Genomic DNA, 23,209 nt, shown 5'->3' with positions numbered 1-23,209 from the left:
GGAGGAAACACAGAAAGATTAATCCTAAAAGTGTTGAATGTCATTGCAGAAACATGCAAGGTGGCACACGCAGGGGGGTTTGATTAGCCAAGCAGATATGAGGCGCTGCCTGGTTGGGTAACACCAGAAATAGCCCCTAGATACTTCAACTATACCGGCAGATTTCAAGCTACACCAGAATCATTAGAGGCATGGTCGGGTTCTTCTCTGCAACTAACACTGCTTACTAGGAATACAAGCTTTGCCACTGCTGGGTTGCAACAAGGTCCACAATGACACCACATCCACTCAAGATTCATGCTGATGTTGAGATGAAATGCTTCCAGTTTGATGGTGTTCTCCACATTAAGGTTCTATTTGCTTCAATCCATGCGGTTTGGTTTCCAACTGTATGCTTGATTGTGAGTTTCTGATTCTGTTTTGTAGGGAGCCATGAGGAAAGCTGAAGCTGCTGGAAATGCTAATTGCCCTGTGAAGATTAAGCCAGTTGCTCCTGCGCTTTATGTTCTAACCACACACACTTGACAACGTTGGTGATTTCTTCCATTCATTTATGTGATCAATGTTTATTATTGACCCTTTTTTTCTTTGCATAGAAAATATAAATCAAAACTCAACACACAAAAATGTTAGTCTATGCATGGGGAGGAGTATTTAAAATAATGCTCGGCCTCTCTTGTAACCGAAGTAATCAAGGAGGTGTAGTCATTTATTTTGCTGTGAAAATTGGCATACATGTTTTAGTAGATGGGTCGATAATAGTCAGGTATTATTCAGACCTTTAGATTTCATTAAAATTCGGTTACCCTTCTGTTGAGGATTTTGCAGTGGGTACTTTGTATTCACACATCTCATGATGCCAATGTATGGTTTGGGGTTATTCATATTGGAAGGAGGTGGAATCAGGTTCCTGGATTATATGAGCGTGGTTTGGGGGGGGGGGGTTGTTGAACGTGGGCCGGTTGAGTGTACATATGCATCACTCTAGCCAACTGAGTAGAGCCAGTGACATGAAATTTACTGATTTCGTATATTGCTGCTGTGAACAGAGCCAGGGGATCGCAATTCTGACTAATGCAACAAAAGTTTGCACAGAGGCAATTGAAAAGCACTAGGGGAAATTGGTGGTGAAGGAAGCAGCTCAAGCCATAAGTTCCCCATTATCCACAGTCAACAAAATAATCAACAAAAGAAACCACCACTGACTCAGAGATCTGCAAGCTTCTATATTTCAGTCCTGCCCATGTTTCATGTTTTATAATTTCCCCGTGCAGGTGTACGAGGAGACTACAAGCTATTTGTGGACATGATTGATCAGCTAAAGCTAGAAGGCGAGGAGGTCGACGGCGATGACGACAACGAGGAGGAGGACTCTGGCATGGGAGACGTAGACTTCACAAAGGCTGGTGCTGGTGTGGACCGAGTCTCCTCCCAGGTGGGATGAGATTGCTTGTATAGCGCCAGCTATTGTGGGAAACCACGACCACCTATGGGACCAAGAGTCCCTTTCTAGTTCGGTGGGGGATGTCACATTGCACAAAGAGCGAAGGAGCATGGATCAGAATGGCAGAGATCCTGCAGGCAATCTTTACCCAGGTTCGGGCCGCCGTGAGGCGTAAAACCCTACTCTTGCTTTGGTGGATTGTTGGTGGAAAAATAGTGGTGAGCACAACACACTTGCCTGGCAAGGTTTCCTTGGGGCAAAAATGGCTACACGCGTACGAGTATGTGAGGGTGCGGATTAGCCACCCAACTGACCAACCCCTTGTACGGTCGTCATGGGCCTCCTTTTATAGATTAAGGGGTCACCACACTGGCAAATCAGTCATTATGCACTGATTAGATAGCAAACAGTGCTATCATACCTAACTCTGCGGGCTGACAAAGCACATTAAATGCGCTGCTCAACGTCACATCACAGCTCGCCCGGTAGGCCCTGCCGGGCTGTTTTGCCAGCTTCCCGCCTTCTTGCTTGACACGTCTCAGAACGGGTGTTGCCTCGAAGTATTTTCTATAAGAAGTGGCTGCCATGTGGCGAATAGCAGCCACTTAGCCACCTTGGATCTTAACACCGCACCGATCGACGACATGCGTCGTGATGATGTGGTGTGGTGGAGCGGTTCTGCCTCCGTAAGCCCCGATAGGCCTACCGAGACGACCTGAAGGCTTGCTTCCGGGGGTAACCCCATCCTCGCCAGGTTCACCTGCCCGGGAAGGGAGGTTTTCCCCTAGTGATATCTTGCTTCTCTAGCTAGTCTTGCTCCTCTTGGATCCTTGAAAGGACTTGTCCCTTGTGCTTCAGTCTGATCTTGGTGCTATGATCTTGTTCTTGTGCCCGTAGGCTTCACCATCCGTGCACGAGTTAGGGGAAAATACACACCCCTATTTGTGTTCCCCGACATAAGCCCCCGAGCCTGAGCCATACATGTCGTGCGACACGTTGGGTTAGGCCCCAAACAGTGCACGGACACGTGGCAGGAGAAGGCTGCGCATGGTGGTTCGTTATAATGACCTATTGCTGCGAGTCATGGGGTCATGGGACTGTTACAGTTAATGTAAAATGGCAACTTTCTGACGCGTCTCTCCCCCGCTCCAAGCCTTTTCCCCTTAAGATAGGAAAACACAGAGTGGCACGGTTCACTTGTCGCCTGTCTTGCGCTCCCATCATCTTCCTCCGCAAGCCAAACAACTGCCCCTTCCTTTCTCTCCCTCGCCCGCTGTCGTTCCCCCACCCGATTCCTTACCCCATTTGCACCGGTGTTCACGGGAATCGGGAAGAAAACTGCAGCAAAAGGGAAGCAGACGGCCATGGCGAAGCAGGTGGTCGCTGAGGGATTTAAGAGGGCGACGGAGCTGGAAAAGAAGTGGAGGGGAGATGTTGTCTTCTTTTCGTCGAATCTGGACGTCCTGGTTCTGCAGGCAAGGTATAGGTACCTGTGGGGGAGGAAACTCCCGAAAGGGCATGGCGTGCCATAGTTTTGGTGGAGGGGGAAGCGGATCCGCCAAATTCATATTTCATCTGCGACCTCTGTTCCCCTTTTTCTGATTTCTTTGAGGCGATAATGACATGTCGGGGAAAATAGACAGGGGTATATGTTTTCCCTTGACTCGTGCATGGACAAGCTAAGGCCGAGCCAAGATGTACAAAGGACCCAAGAGGTTCGAAGAACCAACATGCATATAAGAGGGACCAGGATCAAGCCAGAGAAGCAAGGTATCATCAAGGGAAAAGCCTCCCTTGCCGGGCAGGTGAGCCCAGCAAGGGGCGAGGCCACCCCAGAAGCAGACAGCCAAAACACCCCGGTAGGGCCTACCGGGGGCTCACGGAGGCTGAGCTACCTCACCAACCATTCCACCATGACCCACGTCATCGATCACTGCGGTGTCAAGCCGCAAAGTGATTAAGTGGCAGCCATTCGCCACATGACAGCCATTTCCTACAGAAGAAACCCACAGATGACACCCGTCCTGCGACATGTCAAGAGAATAGCACGGAGCTGGCAAAATAGCCCAACAATCCTTTTCGGGCAACCAACGATGTGTCGTTAAGCGGTGCATTTAATGTGCGGCACCCCGGCTCAGAGAAAACCGGAACGCCCTGTATTCCAGCCCAGAGATCGAGGTGAAGTCTTCTGGAATATGGCACTGCTTAGTATAGAACAAACCAGCTCTCTATTACAACACAAATAGGAATACATTGTCTCCTATATTACAATGAATAACATCGGCACGGCAACACCACGCCAACCACGCTTGCTCTATACAAGCAGCATAACAACTCGAGGTAGCGGAACAACGAACGACGATGATGGACTCCAATCCGCAGGGACTCTGGCTGGAACGTTTATCCTAGCTCGCGAATCACAGGAACAACACCAAACAAGAAAGCAATCCAGGCACGACCTGCAAACTGGCATGACACGCCAGGTCAGTACATTGAATGTACTTGCAAGCTCACAATAACCAGAAGCATTCAAGACAAACAACAACATGGCAATTATAGGTTAAGCAGGAATTATCATGAGGTCATGAGGATAACATGGCATGAACAACATGAACATAATATCGCTAGAACAATATGAGCATGGCATGTACATATAAACATGATGACACTATCATGCAACATGATGACACTATATGCACCACTTATTCTGTTCGGGTTACCTCGTAACCATCATATGCATCACTTACCCACCTCGGACATTACACGATCATCTCAGGATCAAATCAAGCTTGGTATAAACAATACCATAGTAATCATTAAATGACCACAAGGAGCTTGATGTTTACCCACGATTCTCGCACAACATCACGAATATCCAACAACTCGGTATCTTTGATACCACGGTGATCATTCACGGATCACAAACGGAACCACTCTTGGTTTAACGGGTTACCTCGTAACCAAACGGTGATCATTCACGGATCACAGCACCAACTTATCTCATCATTAAACCGGGGTTGTTATTAAGCAAGTTATTATTATTACTGTTGACCCATAGTGTGACCAACTATGAACTGGGCCCTTATCCGCGGGCATGGCTATCGATAGATTTAATAAACACTCTGTAGAGGTTAGTACATTGTACCCACACCACAGAACCCATGGCCTCGCACTCCCATTCGGGTGGACCAACGACGTTCCGACAAAACCGTCCTATTGCCATGACACTCTCCTGGCCACTCCGACCAACTCCCCTCTAGGCTAGATCATGGGTGGCCCCGTGCCTACCAAAGGCACCAACGACCACTGTCATGGCAAAACGGCCACCATCGTGGCAAAACGGTCCCAAACAGGGACAATTCGGATATAACAACAACGGGCACACAAGCTTATGTCTGCTTACCAGGCCAGGGTATCGCACGCCCATAACCTTCCCTCATTGGAGGCACCGGCGAGAGGCATGACAATAGACCCAGTTAGGACCTTCCCATAAAGGTAAGCGTTGTTGCATTGGTCATCTCGATATGGTGGTACCATGACTCAGCCAACAGTTGTTCAAGTTCAATTTAATCCGGTTAAACTTGAATGCAATAGGCTGAGTCATGATAAAATAACATGATGCAATTACAATGCATGAGCATGATATCAACATAATCATGAGGGTACAACATAACTATCCACCATATCCATAATGAATCATATCCAACTGAGCATGGCATACAGACTAGCATGAACATCACAAGTACATACTTCTCAGAAACATAGCATGACCACTAGAATCAACAATAAATATCATGCAATAACATATCAACAATGTCAGCATGCAAGCATTTGACCAACTGGATGCAAAGGAACATGCATAACAACGGTACTCGGGATAGACGACAGTCATGCACCAAAGATCATCACCAACATCAACATGTACTACTAGCAAGCATAAGCATATGAAAGGAATACTAGCAACTAGCAGGGCATGATAACCAGGTGCATAACAACATAGCAAGAAAGTAAGCAGTAACCCAAAAGCATTACCGAAACAACAGTAACCATATTTTAAACAGGCAAACATTTAATAAATATTCAAGTTGAAAACCATGGCTACTGCATGACTATCATGCAAGTGGGTATTGTGGCTTGCCTGGGGATGAAGAATGCACCAGGGAGATGTGCGAAACGATCGTGAACAAATCGCCGGAAAAGTTCTCTCTCAGAGGGGGCTGATTAGGGGCAAGGGAAAAAAGGTCATTTTCACAGTTTCAAACCATAGTGAAAACAAAACCAATAGAACGGGCTTGACAAAACAAAGACGTGGGCTTTGGATTCACCTCAAATGGAGTTGCGAGCAAAAAGTTATAGCCCGACGAAGTTCAGGGACCAATCTGTAAAAAGATTTCTACAAACATGCCCGTGAGCTGAAAAACAGAAAACATACTCTCAGAAAATATGTATTCAAAACGGAGAAAGCGCATTTTTGGCCGAAGTGAAACTAGAATACGCTTTTTGAAAGCGAACATGTACTCCATGGGTTGACGCTTCCACTTATCCACGTCATCAGAAGCGGGGCCGGGCTTATCTCGTTGACACGCGGGGCCCACGACCAGCTGGCAGGGAGGGCATCGTCTCCTTCCTCTCCTCGCTCGCGCCCGCACCTGGCCGAGGCAGAGACAGCGCCTGACAGCGATGGCGGGCAGCTCCGGTCACCTCCCGCGCCGTGCCACCCACCGAAGTGATCAGCGGGACGAGCCGCACCCCCCTGGACCCTTGGTTTTCCCCAGAGGGGTCAGGGTTGAGCAAGGCTCCCGCGGCGGTGGACGACGGCGGCGGGCGATGATGGAGCTCACGGATAAAGTCCACCGGGGAAGGGGAAAACGGCAGGGGAGGCTCGCTTGAGATTGAGAGGGGCTCTGGTGGTGGAGAGGAGGAGAGAACGTGGCTGGCCTGGCCGAATTTAGCCGGGATAGAGGGTCAGTCGTGGCGACGATGGTGGACACAGAGTGCTCCTCGAGCTCGTTTGGGTGGTTGGGGAGGTAACTAGGAGGGAGGGAAGAAGCTTGGTGAGGTCAAGAGGCCTCGGGGTGGGCTTATATAGACGCGGGACGAGGAGGCCGAGCTGTCATCGCCGCGGACGCGTGGCCAGTGCCGTGGACGTGTTTGCTTGCGCATGAGCTCGGGGAAGGCGACGGGGAGGTGCAGACGAGCTACAGAAGTGCACAGGGACGAGCAGAGCTCGGGGACAAGAGGAGGAAGAAGCCATGGCACGAACAGAGACTGTCGGCTACAGGTTTCTCGTGGGCGCGCGGCGACGAGCGCTGACGGAGGTCTTACGGAGGGGGAGATGGCTCTAGGAGGACGACGACGACGCGGTAAAACTGTTAGACACACTTACGAGCGCGAAGACGACGAGAGGGGGAGGGGCCGGAGCTAGAAGACGCCCTGGACGCGGCCAACGCCAGCAGAGCGCGCGCATTACATGCCAAAGCTCGTGAACATCGCGTGCACTGGTGCCCACAGTGCCACAAGTTAAGACAATCTATGTCTGGGGTGGAGTCCTTCCTGGGTAGGTTGCAACTGAGGTGGTAACTTGGTTAAATACATACTGGTTAAATGGTAAGCAACCCCTGAAGTTTACTGCAGTAAACTTGGACGTGAACTGCTGATCAACATGAAAGGGATTGGAGCCAGAGAGTTTGTCTAGGGTGATTAGCTTAGGAAGGACTATAATCCTGGAGGTTTTGGAGCATAATGGAGCACAAACTAATATAGCTGCTTTGTAACTCACATTATGGTCCAGAAACTAATCAGGAAAGTGCACTCACATCGAGAAGCCACTTGAGCTGAAATTTGGCAAGGCTTAGTTATTTGGTCATACAATGATGATGCAAAAATTTCAAACCAATTGGATTCACCAAAATGGTACTTGTTTCACACACATCAACTCTGACCAGAAACTTGCAAAAATTCTAGAGGAATATTTGCTTGATGAGTTGGTCCCAAATTTGGTGGAGAGAGGTTTTATGGGCATGAGAATGCTCTGGAAATTTTCAGGCAAAATGAAGCAATATAAAATGTACTTGCTTCACAATCTTAAAATATTGCCAGAATCAAAGATTTGGTCCTGCACTCACATAGATGAGTTACATGAGCTCAAATTTGGTGGAGAGTCATGATTTGATCATATGAAGGACCTTGCAAAATTGCAACTCATTTGGATATGCCTAGCTTGTACTTCCTTTACAATCACTTCCCTCAGACAAGAACTTTAAAAATTTGCTCAGGAATATTTACTAGGCAAATTGAGTTGAATTTTGTCATGAGGCAGTTATTTGGACAGGAAAATATGTCCAAGAAGTTTGGGTTTAATTGGGAAAAGATAAATGGCACTTGCTTCACAAACTGCCATTCAGGACAGAACTTAAAGGGAATTAATTGAGCATGATGGGAAACATGGCCAATGATATATTTTGCCATATTTGAGGCATATATGACCCAAACAATTTATGAGAATTATTTGGGAATTTTAGGAGTGACAGAAATATAGGTTGCTTCATAACCTACGGTTTTAAAGGGTTATTCCTTTATCAGAAAAGGAATATTCCCAATAAAAATAATATTGACATAGGTCAAGGATGGAAATGACATGACCTTGGGATGATGATGAGGGTGACAAGCCACTATAAAACCTAGGAAGACATGATCTTCCCATGTTTCAGAACCACATAGCCATGGAAAAGCAAAACAAAACAGGAAAACCAAGAAAAACAAAGGAAAAAGAAAAGGGCAAAATCCAGGCTGTTACATAATGCACCCTATCAGCCTGCAGAGTTAGGTATGATAGCATTGTTTGCTATCTTATCAGTGCATAATGACTACTTTTCCACTATGGTTACCCCCTGATCTATAAAAGGAGGCACATGGCAACCATAGAAAGTTAGAAGGTTGGATAACACACACACCCATACGCGTGTAGTCGTTGCTGCCTGAGGCAACCCCTGCCGGGCAAGTGTACTACACACCACCACCACCTCTTCCACCATCAATCCACCAAAGCATGAGTAGGGTTTTATGCCTCGTGGCGGCCCGAACCTCGGTAAATTGCTCGGGTGATATCTGCCGCGCTGCCCCAAGCTCATCTGCTCTTTGTGCAATGCGTCACCCCCCCTGCCGAACCACCAAGGGACCTCCTGGTCGCATAGCTGGCCGTGGTTTCCTGCGACATCTTTGGTGCGCTCGGTAGGGGGGTCGCTTGCATGAACCTGAAGGCGTGCGCAACGCGCCATCTTCACCACCATCTTCCTCTTCGGCGTCGTCATCAATCATGGCACCCACGAAGACACGGAAGCAAAGCGGGGCCATCCCCACGCCATTTTATTGGTCTCCACGCCTCGTCGTAGCCGCGGTTATGGCGAAAACTGCCACTAACGGCCATAGATCCTTCCTGGCGGCCCATATGGCACGCCCGCCATCCTGGCGCCGCTCAAAGAATGGGCATCAGACATGCAGGCATGAGCTCCCTTCTTCTCGTCTCTCCCCATCGTAGGTAGTCGAACTGCTCTAGCCTTAGTGTTGTCGATGTTGACGATTACCGCATGACGCTCGGTCTAGTATTTCCCCTGTGTTGGGTAATCCTGAGCAAAGCGCTGGTATGAGTCCATCGATTGATGCCCCGGCAAGCATAATTCGGCGAGGCTGCCTACGTTGGCATGACCCACGCAAAGGCAGCTGCTGCACTGACTCAAGGGGAGGGGAGCAAAAGGAAAGAGGACCAGGGAAGCCTGACACTATGCCCCGATGCTCGCCAGCCACAAGAAATGCATGTTGATCCTTGCCGGGAACAAAGAAATCACCTGATTGGCTTCTGCTCCTCCAATTGCCGCGGGCGCCCCCGGGAGCGCGGCCCGGCAGAGGAAAAAAGGGGCCCTGAAACAAAGAGCCCAGTGGAAATGACGGCGGCCCGATACTTGGTCCGTTGGCCAGAAGGAATAGCCTAAACGCGAAGAACCCTGTCAGAGTGGGGAGCGGCTTTCTTCTCGGCAGCTGTGATGTTGGCACCCATTGGCGGCTTCTTGAATCCATCATCGAGGTCGAGCTCTGGATGGCGGTAGGTGATATTGCTCAAGACCATGAAGAGGGCATTGCGGGCAAGCTTCCGGGACTCAGTCGCGAAGCGCTCGGCCCTCCCCTCTTCATGAACCTTCAGCTTGTTGATCAACTCATTGAAGAGCCCCAGCTTGATGCTCGGTACCTCCTGCTTGCTGACTGAGAAGACTGGGCCGTCCATGCCCATCACCGCAGCTTGGGCGCCAAGGCGTTCGGCAATATCAATCAGGATCTTGATCTAGAGGTTGCTCATGTCAACCTGACTCTTCAACTTGTCCTCTGCATCTTTCCGAAGACGCTTGGAGGTTTCCAAATCCCTGGACAACAGCTGATGTCTAGACTCGAGGGACTCCGTCGATCGCTCCAGCGAGCTGATCCTCGCCTTCATATCCATGATGTTCCCATTGGCAGTATCAATGCTCTGGGTCTTGGAGGAGAGTTGCGACTGCATATCAGCCAAGTGGATCTTTGCCTGCCGAGCTCCCTCTTTGAGTGCCTCCACCTCTTTGGCGCACTCAGCGAGCTCCTCATTCAGCTTAGCCACCTGCCGATCGAGATCAGTCTTGGCGGCGGATGCGGCTACCAGATCTTTGATAAGCTTCTTTATCTGGGCTGCATGGTCAATGGAAAGGGTGTCCAGAGCAGTTCCATGCTTGTCCTCCAATTCCTTGGTGCGTTTCTGCACCAGAGCCTCTAAGCCTTCGTCCTTGGCACGAAGGGTGGCTTCGAGCTTCTCCTCCCAAAGGGAGATCTTCCGCTCTCTAGCATCCAGAGACGCCTTGTGATCCACCAGTCACGCCTCCCGTGCTATGATGTCCTCCCTCGTCATCAGGAGCGTCTCTTGCTACCTTCGGAGTACCTTGAATTGCTTACCGTGCCATTCGCACAGCTCCAGGCACTTGTCCTTAAGCTTCTGGTCCACCTTGCCGGCGGACTCTCACCGCTCCTTGAGCTCCTGCCACTTCTGACGGTGTCGGGCCTGCATCTCCTTCACGCCTGCTGCCATGAAGGACAAATCCATTGTGATGGGGCCGAGTCATCGGCCTCGCTGTCTCCCAACTATAGTGGCGCCAAGAGGCATTGGAGCTCTTCATCGAGCTCCGCGTCCGCCATTGAAGACGGGCCCGGGGCTCTGATATCAGGCAATGCCAACACCATGGCTAGCATGTTTGAGGAAGACAACGAGGCCTCAGCCACGATCCCAGAGGAGGGAAGTGGGTCCATGGTTCGGAGGGGAATTTTTGCCTCGACAACCACTTCCTCTATCGGGGCGTACTCTGGAAAGTGCTCCACCACTGCCAAAGAGCTCTGCGCATTCCCAACAGTAAAATCCTGCTCCTCGACAGTAGCAATCTCCATGGCCTCGTTCAAGGCAGCCCTTCCTATGTCACCTACCACCTTCAGCAGCTCTGGTTCATCGGCTTGAGGGGCTCCGCATGGAAATGCCGGTGAATAACGGAGAAACGGAAGTCTTGGGAAGATAAAAAAATCAGGAGAAGCAACTAGAGCAGGAAAGAAAAGAAGGAGTGAATGGGGTACCTGGAGAAGTCTGCCGGGAAGGAGCCTCTGTCTCCCCGGCAGCAACCGTTGCCGGGTTGTGAGCTTCGCCCCCTGCCATGGTATTCTCAGCATCCCTCTGCACAGCCTCATCCATGGAGGGTTCCGCGGTAAGATCATCGGCCTAGGCAGCGGAAGAAGCGCGTCCCTCGGGGAGGGTCTGCCCTGTGTCACCTCTCCTCTTCCACCACCAGAGGGGACGGGGAGACCATCCCCATCACCTCCGACAGGTGGGACCAAGTCTCCGCTCCCAGGCCGAGGGCCGGACTGGGGGCTCGGCATGGAGTCTTCTGCGTCGTTCCCTGCCAAGGCCAGGCTTTCCATGCCCTCCAATGACCCGAGGCGTCGGAGCCTCTTCCGGGAACGATGGATGAGGGTCTCTGTGTCCTCCTCCACTTCCCTGCCAGCAACAACAAGAACAAGAGGTTAGTCGGCAAGAGCATTCAAACCTTCCTTAAGGATATCTACCACAAGGGGAAATCTTCCTTACTCTTCCGTGATGAGCATGGAATTCAAATTGAACTCCGTGGGAGGAGGGGACTCCCATCCCCTCTTCAGAGATGGAAGGGCAGAACTCCCTTGCAGCTTTGGTGCTTTCCATGGCACGAGGAGCTCCGGAGAAGACGAGCTCTACGAGGAGCTCGAGCCGGAGCAGGGGATGGATTCCGCCTCTGTGGCCACCGGCCGCTTGGTGGAGGAGGCCTTGCTCTGCGCCAGACGAGGGGATTGGCGACACGCTACCTCGACTTTGGTCGACTTGGTGGAGGTCTTCTTCATGCTCTTGGTGGCTGACGTTGGGTTGGAAGTCGCCGCCCCGCGAGTTGCGGCACGCCTGCAGGTGCGCTAATTTGGGTCTGGTGTGGGAGCTTGCGGTCCAGCCGCGAGCCATTCATCGTCAGGGCCACCACCGCGGCCTCCGCCTCCTCTTCCTCTCCCTCATGAAGCTCCGTTGCTGCCGTGGCTAGGGCGTCTAGCCCGGCAAAATTGTCTCCGACAAGCTCTTCTCCAGCAGCATCTTCCATGGCTTGCGCCTCACTGGCATGGGAAGAACTTCCGCCCCCAGCTTTCCCCTTGGCCTTCCCGGCCTTCGCGGCCTTCTCCATCTCCGCACGTCGGCAACCTTGTCCTCCTCGACTCTCTTCAGAATATATGCCACCTCTGCAGCGGAGGTGCGTTTATACATCCCATCTTCAATCCTGGTGGCCCTCTCCACCAAGGTGCTCGACCACTCAAGCTCTTCATCCAGAGTGCAGAGCTTCCAAGAGCCCGATACCCCTTCAGCATTGCAGTCCGGTATCCATTTCAACATCTGGATTCCGCCTCTGTGGCCACCGGCCGCTTGGTGGAGGAGGCCTTGCTCTGCGCCAGACGAGGGGATTGGCGACACGCTACCTCGACTTTGGTCGACTTGGTGGAGGTCTTCTTCATCCTCTTGGTGGCTGACGTTGGGTTGGAAGTCGCCGCCCCGCGAGTTGCGGCACGCCTGCAGGTGCGCTGATTTGGGTCTGGTGTGGGAGCTTGCGGTCCAGCCGCGAGCCATTCATCGTCAGGGCCACCACCGCGGCCTCCGCCTCCTCTTCCTCTCCCTCATGAAGCTCCGTTGCTGCCATGGCTAGGGCGTCTAGCCCGGCAAAATTGTCTCCGACAAGCTCTTCTCCAGCAGCATCTTCCATGGCTTGCGCCTCACTGGCATGGGAAGAACTTCCGCCCCCAGCTTTCCCCTTGGCCTTGCCGGCCTTCGCGGCCTTCTCCATCTCGGCACGTCGGCAGCCTTGTCCTCCTCGACTCTCTTCAGAATATATGCCACCTCTGCAGCGGAGGTGCGTTTATACATCCCATCTTCAGTCCTGGTGGCCCTCTCCACCAAGGTGCTCGACCACTCGAGCTCTTCATCCAGAGTGCGGAGCTTCCAAGAGCCCGATACCCCTTCAGCATTGCAGTCCGGTATCCATTTCAACATCTGGATTCCGCCTCTGTGGCCACCGGCCGCTTGGTGGAGGAGGCCTTGCTCTGCGCCAGACGAGGGGATTGGCGACACGCTACCTCGACTTTGGTCGACTTGGTGGAGGTCTTCTTCATCCTCTTGGTGGCTGACGTTGGGTTGGAAGTCGCCGCCCCGCGAGTTACGGCACGCCTGCAGGTGCGCTGATTTGGGTCTGGTGTGGGAGCTTGCGGTCCAGCCGCGAGCCATTCATCGTCAGGGCCACCACCGCGGCCTCCGCCTCCTCTTCCTCTCCCTCATGAAGCTCCGTTGCTGCCATGGCTAGGGCGTCTAGCCCGGCAAAATTGTCTCTGACAAGCTCTTCTCCAGCAGCATCTTCCATGGCTTGCGCCTCACTGGCATGGGAAGAACTTCTGCCCCTAGCTTTCCCCTTGGCCTTCCCGGCCTTCGCGGCCTTCTCCATCTCCGCACGTCGGCAGCCTTGTCCTCCTCGACTCTCTTCAGAATATATGCCACCTCTGCAGCGGAGGTGCGTTTATACATCCCATCTTCAGTCCTGGTGGCCCTCTCCACCAAGGTGCTCGACCACTCGAGCTCTTCATCCAGAGTGCGGAGCTTCCAAGAGCCCGATACCCCTTCAGCATTGCAGTCTGGTATCCATTTCAATATCTGGATTCCGCCTCTGTGGCCACCGGCCGCTTGGTGGAGGAGGCCTTGCTCTGCGCCAGACGAGGGGATTGGCGACACGCTACCTCGACTTTGGTCGACTTGGTGGAGGTCTTCTTCATCCTCTTGGTGGCTGACATTGGGTTGGAAGTCGCCGCCCCGCGAGTTGCGGCACGCCTGCAGGTGCGCTGATTTGGGTCTGGTGTGGGAGCTTGCGGTCCAGCCGCGAGCCATTCATCGTCAGGGCCACCACCGCGGCCTCCGCCTTCTCTTCCTCTCCCTCATGAAGCTCCGTTGCTGCCGTGGCTAGGGCGTCTAGCCCGGCAAAATTGTCTCCGACAAGCTCTTCTCCAGCAGCATCTTCCATGGCTTGCGCCTCACTGGCATGGGAAGAACTTCCGCCCCCAGATTTCCCCTTGGCCTTCCCGGCCTTCGCGGCCTTCTCCATCGCCGCACGTCGGCAGCCTTGTCCTCCTCGACTCTCTTCAGAATATATGCCACCTCTCCAGCGGAGGTGCGTTTATACATCCCATCTTCAGTCCTGGTGGCCCTCTCCACCAAGGTGATTGACCACTCGAGCTCTTCATCCAGAGTGCGGAGCTTCCAAGAGCCCGATACCCCTTCAGCATTGCAGTCCGGTATCCATTTCAATATCTGGTCTCGGGAAGAATTGAGATTCAGAGGGATGACGGTTGCCGGGAGCTTGAAAAACTCGAAACGACTAAACAGTTGGTTGCACAGCCAACCATGGCCATAAACTAAAAAATTATTGGCCAACCCCGGGAGCAACCTCATCCTATCTGCAGCGTCACCATACAGCCATGCAGGCCTGTCCCTTTCCTACAGTGGTGAGATGCGGCAGAGAAGAAAATCTGTCCCCACATGCTCGACGGTTAACCCGGTAGTCGCCAATTGGGCAATCCTGTTGATTGCCGGGTGCAACCTATCCTTGGTAAGGCCTTTGGCGCTCCAATCCTTGCCGCGCTCGACGCACTCCTTCCATGCTTCGTAGAACTCAGGGGCTTCCTTGTGCTGGATCCAGCACCAACCCCCTCTCCGCTCATCCCACCTTTCACATTGATTCCCAGGGAGGTAATCCTAGATCCTCCTTGCCACGCGTGGCAAACACCTGATGATTCCGAAATTGTTAACTTTTGTCTCCACCCATGGGGCAAAGTAATGCCGGAATGGATCCACATTGGGCTTCACTCCGACAAAATTCTCGCACAAATGCGCAAAAATGGCCATGCTCGCCATTGCATTTGTCGTGAAGTCGAGGAGGTGGAACCCGTAGATGTTCATGATCGCCTCAAAGAACTCGGAGAAGGGGGGACAAAGACCGCAGATGAAGTAAACACTAAAGAACAGATAAGAATCCGGCGAATCTTCCTTCCCCGCCGCATAAACTACGGGCGCTCCATGCCCTTTCTCGACGGGCCTCCCGCACAGGTGCCCATACTTCGCTTGAAGAACAGGGCCGCTCAAAGTATATGGGACGAAGACGACGTCTTCGCTCCGTTTCTTGTTCAGCTCCACCGACCTCTTACTTCCCTCGGTGGCGGCCTCCTTCGCCGCGACCGTCGGCTTCTTCTTATCCGTGGGTTTCTTCACCATTCGTGCGGTGACGCGGAGGGGAGAAAGATTTGATGGGGAGGATAGCGGCGGAAGGAGGAACGAGGGGAGGAATTATCGCATGGCTTGCGGAAGAAGAAGGTGGTGGAGCGGGGCAGGAGATAGGTGAATCGCGTCGCTCTGTTTGCCCCTGCTCTTAAGGGGGAAAACTGGAACGGGAGCACGACACTTCAGAAAGTTACCATTTTACCTTAACTGCAATAGTCCCACGACCCCACGACGTGTAGTAATTGCGCGAAGTGGACGTTGGATTGACTAGTCGCCATGGCAAACCGGCGTGCATGGCCATCTCCTGCCACGTGTTCGTGCACTTTTTGGGGCCTAACCCAACATGACCCGCAACACGTGTGGCTCATGCTCGGGGGCTTATGTCGGGGAAAAAAGACAGTGGTATATGTTTTCCCTTGACTCGTGCACGGACAAGTGAAGGCCGAGCCAAGATGTACAAAGGACCCAAGAGATTCGAAGAACCAACATGCAGATCAGAGGGACCAGGATCAAGCCAGAGAAGCTTGCCTTTTGCTTCTAGCTTGGTTTCTCTTAACACCGCATGTGGCTATCGTGTGCACACAACCATCACACACGCTACGCTCGTGAACAGGACACGAGCACACATGCGCCGTCGGACTGCATAGGCTCACCGGTTGAACTTCACAGGCTCCTTACTTCCAGCCGAGCTACGCCTAGCGCCGGAGAGCAAGACCACACCTCAGGCCAGCTCCGTTGGTTGCAGACCAGCAGGATGATGCCACAGCCCAACGACGAACTGTGTGTACGCGCCGCCAAACTGCAGCCTCCCCAGCTCGTGCGTTCCACTAAGCAACCTCATTCATGGACTGAAGAGAAGCCACCGGAGCTACTGCCCCATTCTTTAAGATTAGATCCAAGGAAAATTAAGGAGGTGTAGTAAAGAGGACATGGAGGGATCTCACCATTAACTTCGTCGATGGGTGCGGTAGGGACGAGGGTCGAGGATGGCTACTAGGTGGGGCGCGGTGGCCTCGGGCGGCAGTGGGAAGCGTGTCTGGACCGGAGGGAGGAGCGTAGGGACCGGGTGGGCGGGTGGAGCACGTCTGGACCGGGTGCCATGCGACGGAAGAAGGTGGTGCGGTGGCCTCGAACCGGAAGTAGTTGGGGCGGCGGCACACCCGGAGGAACCGGGGCGGCCTCGCGCCGGGAGGATTCAAGGGGCTAGCTCGTTGTTGGGAGGGTTGAGAGAGGTTGCGGGGAAGGTGGGCAAAGGGAAGGGATGGCGGAGGAACCATGGCAGCGGCGACCGGAGAGGAACCATGTCGGCGGCGACTGGGGGAGATGGAAGTGCGTCGGAGGCAAGGAGGATCCGCGCGAGAATGGGGATGCAGGAGTGTGGATAAGGTGCGGGGGTAGTGTTGAATTTTTCCTTTTTCTGTTCGATGGAATTTTCTGAGTTCGGGAGCATCTTCGCGGCTCCTTATAGGGCCAGCCCTGATCCAAATAGTTATTTTGATCCCAGGATTAGAATAGTGCTCTCGGCTAAAAAAACTTTGCTAAATATCCGCCAGCCCTGATCCAAAACGGTATTCCGATCACAACCTGAACTGCCTGAGTAAAGCGTCTGAACTTCCCTCTGTACGAACCCGACCTTCGGGCTATCTTCGCAACCGTGGCTTTCCCCGCGAATTATTCTTGTTAGTCATGTTCTATATGATGTTAGTGTAATCTAGAAACGTTTTTCAGCAACTAAATACCGGTTTTAAATAGGAATCTCGCTCGTTGGCGGATTTTGCTCTCGAGTCCTGATGAAATTTCATTTTTTGCAATTTTATTGCCTGAGTTGTTCAACCTGAAGTTCTCCTAGTGCTAGGTTTAACTTCCGCCAACATTGCCCAAATGGGTCTTGCGATATACCGTTGGAAAGCTATGGACACCAGTATCATGACCCAAGTTAAATTTTTGGCAAAATGTAAGCGGTTTAAGAGCAGTTTTGAAAACCGTTTTTTCTTCATATAAAAAACACGAATCGTATTTTCGATCGCATTTCTAAACCGTTTATCGGAATGTGGCAAATAATATGGCATTGGAAAACTGTTGCAAAACCGCTCCTTCCACATGTTGAAAGTTTTTTCGAATTCCCTATGGTTAAAGAGTAATTTGGAAAATCGTAAAATTTTGTAAACCGAATAGCCGAGTTTGTATTTTCGATGTCATTTCTAAACGGCTAATCCAATTGAGGCAAGTGATATGGCATTGGAAAGGTTATGAAAATGCGCTACTTTCCCATGTTGAAAGTTTTTTATAATTTTGAACGGTTTAAAATTAATTTAAAAAACAGTACAAGTTCCACTGAGTTCGTATTTTCGAGCTAATTTTTTAATCGTACGTCCGAATGCAGCAAATGATATGGCGTTGGAAAGTTTGAGGAAATGCGAAACTTTTTGGTATATATTGTTTCTCCAAATCCTTCACTGTTTTAAGGCAATTTTGAAAATGGCTAAAAAAGTATTTTCTCTGTAATTTCTACAAACTTTGTCAGAATTGGGCAAATAATATACCGTTGAAAAGCTACGGAAAATGCAAAACTTTTTCGTATTAATGATTTTCTCTGATTCCAGGCCGTTTTCAAGTGATTTCGAAAACGGCGGGATCATTCGTTCTGCCTTTATCGCGAAACAGATTCTTCCAAAATGCACCGCGTGAAGACTTGAACTTCTCGGCATGTCTACTTGAACTTCACTCTGTTTTTCACGTGCTTTTTTTGCTTGTAGCTCTCCATCCACTTTAAACACGCAACTTTTCCGTGTTGATCATTGTTTCATACTCGCAACGTTTTTAAAAGTTTTGAATCTGAAATTCATTCAGTGTAGTAGTTGAACTTCCTGCTGTTTTCACGTTGAACTTCTGTGACGTAATTTTGTTTGTAATTTTCTTATCCATTCGTCGGTGTTACACAAATGATATACCTTTTATACAAACCTCTCTCACAACAAATTTTTTTAACTTTCTCCAGCCGAGGACTTGAACTTATAACAACACAAAAATTGGACTTTTCCTTTTATTCATTTTTTTCTCATATGAAACACACGCCATGCAGTACGCGAACTTTTTCCATTTTCATAATTTGAATTTTGTATTTTCTTTTTGAAATCAAATTGCTTCGAAATAATAACCGAACTTCTTTGTGGATTGAGCGAATTACATTAAAACGCAAAAAACAATTTCTTTTTTGTGGTTTTGAACATGGAAATACAAGGTGAACCACTCTCGCAAAAAAATTTGAACTTCCCCGACAGAGCACTTGAACTTCTTTCAACAAACCTTTTAAACTTTTATTTTTCTATACTTTTATTCTCACCTGAAATGCATTCCTTTCAGTACTTGAACTTCTCGTTGTTTTCACTATGAAGTTCTGTCACATTTTCGTGTGTATGTCGAATTACACGGAATTGAAGGTCAGGCGTCATCTTTTGCCATTTTAAAACATGTACTTGTAGGTTGAAGGTCCTTGCGATATAAATTCTGAATCGTGCAGGGAGGAGCACGTGAACTTCTTGCAACAGACCTTTTAGGCTTTTAGTTTTTTATTCATTTTATTCTCATCTGAAACACATTCCATCGTCGTTTTCACTTCGAACTTCTGTCATGTATTTTTATCCGTAATTTCCCACCCGTTAATCGGAGTTGCGCAAATGATAACCTTTAGAAACCTACTGAAATGGCACAACTTTTTTAATATGGTTAAGCTTTTGTTTCGAACATTTATTTTGAATAAAGCATACTATATACCCTTGGAAAGTTGTTGAATAGGAGGAACTTTTTTCACTTAGAGCATTTTTGTTTCAAATTTGTAATAGATTGATAGAATTATTTTAAAACACCAAAAACAACATCTTTTTTGTGTTTTGAACTTGTAAACACATGGTGAACCTATCTCACAAGCTTTTTGAATTTTCTCGGGCCGAGCACTTGAACTTCTCGCAATATTTTTTCAAAGTTTGCCTTTTATTTCTTTTTTTCCACATATGAAAAATTCACCATGCAGTACGTGAACTTCGGCTTGTTGTCACTTTGACTTGCTCTCTACTTTTTTGCCCTAACTGCTAAAGCACTCATCAAAATTGAGCATGTGAAACCTAGGTTTTTATAATCTCTGTACCTTTCTGCCTTTTAAATTTGAACTTCTTGGTTTTATTTTTTTAGCAATGATTCTTAAGTAAACATCGAGCGTACCTTTTTTTAATTGAACTTCATACTCTAATTTTGCTTGGAGATAAGAAGAATTTGAGTTTTTTGTATAGATTGAACTACTTTGTATTTTAAATTTAAAAATGAGTAAAAGATGCTACCTTTAGCAACGAAAAAATGATTTTTTTCTGGACATCAAGCCGCTCCATTTTTTCAATTTTTGAACTCTTTGTGCATTTTTAGAAATGGGAAAAATTGGAGTTTTTTAGCAAATCTTGAACTTCTTCGTTATTTCAAATTGAACTTCTTGGTTTATTCATTAGTAACGGGAAATATTCGAATTTTTTTAATGTATATCGAATTGCTTTGTTTTTTAAATTGAACTTCTTATTATTTTAATAACGAGGAAAACGTGGGTGTTTCATATACATTGAACTATTCTATTTTTTAAAAATTGAACTTCCATTTTTTCAATTTTGGACTTCTTGGTGTTATTCACTTGTAACGGAAAAAATCCTACTTTTGTAATAAACATTGTACAACTTCTTCATTATTTTGAACTGAACTTCTTGGTTTATTTGAGTTTTATTGTTTTAGAAATGAGATTTTTTTTTCATTTTTTATGAATATCGAACTACTCTATTAATTTAATTTAAACTTCTAAGTTTATTTTCTGGTAAAATGGAAAAAATTCCATTTATAAAAGTTCTTTTCTATTATTTTTGAAGTTCCTGGTTTTTTAGAATCATTATATTTTGGGGTTTTAAACCTTGGACTTCTCTGTTATTGTAGTTTGACCTTGTTAGTTTTTTGTTTTTCAAACATGATTTTTTTACTTCGTTATTTAAAAGGAAAAATTCAAACGGACACCGAACCACCCCATTTTCTAAATTCGAACTTCAAGGTTTTTCGTGGATATGGGGGAAATCCTCTTTTAATAAGTACTGAACTTCTCTATTTTTTCATTTGAACTTTCTTGGGTTTTGAATTTGAAGTACTTCGTTTTTATTTTTTTAGAAACAGAAAAAATTGAGGCGCAACAAATCCAAAGATGCAACAACGTCACACGCAAAACTACAATCTAGTCTCTTTTGTGAACAACTAGAATCTAACGTGGTCAGTACTAGTTTCGGCCAACAAGCAAGTTCATTGTTTAGGTCTGTAACCCCAAGATGATGTTCATGGAAATCACTGTGGGTAAAATTGTACACATGCTACAGGATGTTTGTTTGAGGCGCACACGGTGGTCGACAGCTCTTAGCAAGTTCACACACTGCCTCGCTCCTTCTTGCTCCAGTCCAAAAATTTCCGCCGAGGGGGGGTCTTGTGGCGGCGACAAATTGGAGCCTGAAGGGTGGTACTCACCATCATGTATGGAAGCATGGTATGCTGGAGCAGTGAAAACATGGACACCACAACCTGCATCTAGAGGAGGCCGTGACCTGCCGAGCGACAAAGTGTAGGATTATGGAGACACAAGCTTTTGAGCTGAATGGAGAACAAAAAAAGGCACAAAACAACTAAACACTTGAATATCGAACAAGACAACAGCCTGCAATTTCTTCTTCTTTTCCGAACTGTCTTTTTGTATCGAGAATTAAAAATTCTATAAGAAATTGAACCACACTACATCTTGTTGTTGAACTTTTGCCTCTAGATATAACTTTACCCATGTCTATTTTTCCTTCATTGACAGGCACACACAAGCAGGCAACATGGAACGTGGGGAGGTTAGCAGCAGCGGAGCCCGTGACCTGTTGCTTCGTGAATCCAGCACGAAAATTCAATTTTGAAGCAAAATAAAATAAGGACCACGACACAAAGACCAGCGCTGCTCACCAAACCGGCCACAGGAGAGAAGGAAGAAAGGCAATGCCAGGGAAGGTCGGATTCGGCCCTCGCTGCAGTCCACGCGCGACAGCGGCGACCTGGTACGCGACGGCAGTTGGCCGGCGGTGAGGAAGGAGCTCACGTAGTGGCACACGAACTTCGGGGAGGGGATGTGCTGTGTGAATCCGGGGCAAGGCCGCTAAGGGGAGCTCGGGGAAGAGTATATGCGCGGGGCGATGCGGTGGTGCGATTTGCGGCGCCGACAGGGGGGGGCTGCGACGCACGAGGGAGCCGAGGTCCCAGCGGTGATGTGGCAGGCGAGCCAGGACCCCGACGGCGGCGGCACTTGGGATCCAGCGCCATATGGAGTCGCATGGGAATCCATGGCCCGTCGAACAACACGCCGGGTTCTGATCCCTGCGGTGGCTGGATCCAAAAGTGGAGATGGGAGGAGGCTCGCCGGCCATGGCGAGGAGGGTAGGTGGAGCACCGACCACGTAGTGGGGGGGTGGGGGGAGGGGCGCCGACCACACGGGAGGATGTGCTCCGGTGCGGGTGTGGTGGCGCGCCGGCCGTGGAGGAGGGCGCCGCCCAAGTGGGAGATGTAGCGGCGATTTGGGAGAGGATGTCCCAAAGGCAGGGATACGGGAGCTGTTTTCTTTGGTCGACCGGTTTGGAATTTTGAAAACTGTCAATCCCATCTATATAGAGGCGCGCCATGATCAGAATAAGTATTCTGATCCTAGGATACATCATACGCAGGTGAGTTAGGATGCACTTGATCTTAGGAAGGTATCTATCCTTCAAACAAGAGGAGTTCTTCAAACTAACAACAGTACATAATATCCAAGAAAAGAGGGTCATCCTACAGCAGCAAGATACATGGCTCAGTCTAGATATCAGTACGAATCAAGTTGTGCATATTTGCTGTTGGCATGAACCACATCGTGGCATGTCGGGTTTGCAAAAGCCATCCATCTCATGGAAGCTTGATGCCTTTCACACACTGAAGATTATCTGGCAACAAGCTATGTAGACGAATCTCTGGATATGGTGATTCATGAAACCCATGGTATGATGTGTAAACACAGCTCCCCCTGGCGAATGGAAGTTGCATAGCACGATAATCATCGCCGGTGATATGATCGATGATTGGTTGGATGATCGGATAATTTAGCCCGAGGAACATGGAGTGCTTGCCGAGGCTGTAAAACCGCATCCAATTGAATAAGCCTGGCCCAACGGAGCTGGGATCTTTCTCAAACACGAAGCAGCCATAGCCATCAATTTCATGAACGCCCCAGGCATTGTACTACATGTGGTTTGATGAAATGGTTTAGTCAATTTGGTACGTGCAAATGAGCATCAAATGACCACCGTCAGCTGAACGAGCTATAAACCACCACCCATCGGCTGGTATGATTCCAGGTCCTGGAATCATGAAGGCCAGTGCATTTGTGTCTGCTACAACAATTCAAATTGGAGACCAAGATGACAAAAATAAACAATCATGTTCAGAGTATGTGTGATATTAAGATTATTATAATAGTGACACATATCATAGACAGAGAATTGCAATGCGTGGTCATAATCATACCCCAAGTTTAAAAAAAATAAGCCAATGGCTTTCATATTCTAGCAATATATCATGGTTCAAACATCATGTAACAATGAGAGGAAAACAGATATGACAGGGCATACTCATATTCTACCATAGCACTTACTACAGTTATCATATCAGCTCTAAGCAATAACATGCGTTGTTATAAAAATCCTAGAAATGAGAGTAACATATAGCAATCATGAGGTTATACTCATAATATCTATTCTAACAATCATCAGATGACAATTGTTCTCATATCAAGTCTAACAATAACATG

General features: G+C 49.0%; 1 pseudogene; it reads left to right on the top strand.

The window, feature by feature from the left end:
* The first annotated feature begins 272 nt into the window (after positions 1-272).
* On the top strand, positions 273-1,444 carry LOC125554674 (eukaryotic translation initiation factor 2 subunit alpha homolog; annotated as a pseudogene).
* Positions 1,445-23,209: the final 21,765 nt, after the last annotated feature.

Source organism: Triticum urartu, chromosome 4A (assembly GCF_056163025.1).
Source record: "Triticum urartu cultivar PI428250 chromosome 4A, HENAU_Tu73, whole genome shotgun sequence".
NCBI lineage: Eukaryota > Viridiplantae > Streptophyta > Magnoliopsida > Poales > Poaceae > Triticum > Triticum urartu.
This window is presented reverse-complemented; position numbering and strand designations above follow the sequence as displayed.